This window comes from Adiantum capillus-veneris, chromosome 7, assembly GCF_014529385.1.
Source record: "Adiantum capillus-veneris isolate H3 chromosome 7, ASM1452938v2, whole genome shotgun sequence".
NCBI lineage: Eukaryota > Viridiplantae > Streptophyta > Polypodiopsida > Polypodiales > Pteridaceae > Adiantum > Adiantum capillus-veneris.
The window spans coordinates 947,750-950,511 of NC_140937.1; positions in this window are offsets into that span (position 1 = coordinate 947,750).

Sequence of the window (2,762 nt, forward strand, 5' to 3'; positions counted from 1 at the left end):
GAATTTTAGGTTTAGTTGAATTTTATATGAGCTCGCCCCATTCACACTTGGGCGCCCATGCTTAGCCAAATAATCCCTTGAATGTTCCAGTTAGAGTGCGCCTCTCATCGGCGATCACTCTTACCCTTTTCCTATTGGACCGACAAGCCCGATACCTGACTCTACCAAGTAAATAATACAATGTCTGCCGTAGGTTACAACATCCGTCGTAGGTGATAGGGTGTCCGTAAGAATTTTGACTTAACACTCCACTTGGAGTGGATTTCATCTTCGCCTTCTGCTTGCATGTCTTTATATAGACGCTCCTTAACCTGTAGCAGCTCTACCTTGATCAAGGGATATGGCAGTGGTTTTTGATGCCATTGCACAGTGATTTGGTTGGGAGTGAGTTGAGTTACATTGACTGAATGGAGAAGTCTCAACTCCCAATCCATTGCTGCTTTCCATTGCTCATCTGTTTCTTGAGTGACCTGCTCCTTGAGTGAATCTGATTCAATTTCTGATAGCTCGATCATTGACACTTGATTGGCGTATGTGATTGGTACCTGAAAGTCTTATTCTCCTTGTGGCCTTTCTACCGACTGTGTTTCCATATCAGCAAAAGACACTGATGGAATTTCAATACGGGGTTGTTGTGAAGCACCTGCTTCCTCCTGCGTCTCTTGCTGTTCGTCTTGCACTAGCTAATTAATTCTCTTGAGCTCTTCTATCTCCTTGAGCAGCTCTTCTTCTCTTTGTACCCTCATTAATGCAAGTCTTTGTGTTGTGACTACTCTAGCTTTAGCTAGCTCAAGATCTTTATTCTTGTTTTCCAGTGCTTTATACACTTCGTCTGTACCTTTGATCGAGGCAACTGCGAGATTTTCTCTGATCTGATGCAAGAAGGTTGCCTGATCATTGATCCTTTGCTTTGAATATTGCAATGAAGCATTTTCCACGTTGAACTGCACTTGGATCTTTTGAATTGACAGAGATGTATTTAAAAGTTCATTGGTAACCTCTGTCAGTTGGTCATCTTTTGTCTTGCAGGCATCTGTTAACTTCGTGAGAAGTTCACCTAGCTCTTCCATTTTCTTTTGTTGCTTTTATCTGGCCAGTTGGTGTTGTTCAGCTTCAACTTTCAACTCTTGGACTTGTCTCTGCAGATCAATGATGACAGACATCCTGTCCTTTAGTTCTCCTTCCAGAGCATCTATCACCATCTCCAATTCTCTAGCCTTAGCACTACGATTAAGTGTGGCTGTTCACATTTTCTTTGTCATTTCCTGCATCTGCTTGGATCTGCTTGGCATATTCATTTACTTGGAGAATTACTTCATCATTTTTCTTCCAATCTTCTTGTTTTGTGAGCTGCCTAAATGTTTCAGCAGTCTCTTATGGTTCCTTTGGTGGGGCTGTGGCGGCTGTTTGTGGTAATGGCAGGGATCCTACCTCTCTATGTAGTTGTGCGGTTGCTTTGGCCGTTTCCTGCTTGGTGGTGGTAGATGGGGTGGTTTCTATTTCTTGTGCATTTGGTTGCTCAAAACTAGCAGTCTCTTGTGGTCAAGACTTGCTACCTTTTGCGGTTCTGGCTCTTTTGCTTTGGCTTGCTCAGAAGTAGTTGCTACCTATTGTTCAAATTGTGCTGTTTCTTGTGGTTCAGTCTCTTTTTCTTTGGTTTGCTTGCCCTCAGTGGGTCTAACTGTTGGTGATGCGGGAGGGCTTGGCATGGGGTGGGCTTGTTGTTCTGTAAATGGTGATGATGGTGGGGGAGAGATCTCACCTTGTTCGTGTTGGGCTTCACTTTGTTTGGTTTCTTCAGCTTGTCACTGCTGCTCTGCCGCATTTTCCCTTGCTTTTTCTGCTTCTTGAGCTTCTTTTTGCTTTAAATATTTTTCTTCCTGGTACATGCGTTTCAAGAGAATCCTTGGGATCTTCTAGCTCTCTCCTGGCAGGGTTCTTGGTTCAAGGGCCTTTTATATCTTTTGGAACCCACCGTGAAGGGTCCTCTCCTGTAGCTTGGGAGCTTCTTTCATAGGTTTCTTTTTCCCATTCAAACCTCGCTTTATTTTGCCGATGTTCTTCTTCATGTCCATCCACTGCCTTCTTCTTCATCTCCTATCTTCTGGCTCTCTTCTCTTCGTTGTCTAAGCTTTTGCTGCTATGTGCTTCATGAGAGCTTTCTTCAGACTCTTCATCGGATTTGTAAACTCTTTTTGTCGACCTTGTGGTTATTGGAGATGGATGTACTGACACTATCCATGTATTTCGATCTGAGGTAGGTGGAAAATTGTCTACCATGCCGATAGCATGGTATGCTATTCTTGTGAGTACCTCACGTGCTCCCAGATATGTTATCTTGGCTTCCTTCTTGGTACCCTTCATCGTGGATAACACATAATGTGGGTGATCAATGGGTTGCCTGGTTGTGGATTTCAACACTTGTTTGAAGGTAGTTGCAATGGCATAATTGGCTGTTGTATACCTTGGTGGTCTCTTTTCTAGAAAGTGGAAGTGTTGGTGATATAATCGCGCTGGTTCTTCCACTTGTTTCTGGATGAGATCATCAAATTTTTCCGCAGCAGTCTCCTTGGTGAAGGTACCTGATGTCTTTCTATCTCTATCTCTCATTTTCATCCCTTCTGTCGACAATTTGAGAGCCTTAGCCACAGTCTCTTTTGTTATCACCACTTCTACCTTCTGCCCTTGCTGGTCAGTAATCTGGGTTGTACCATCTTCTTTTATTGTAGACAAAATCTCATAGCATTTTTGAAAATCTACAG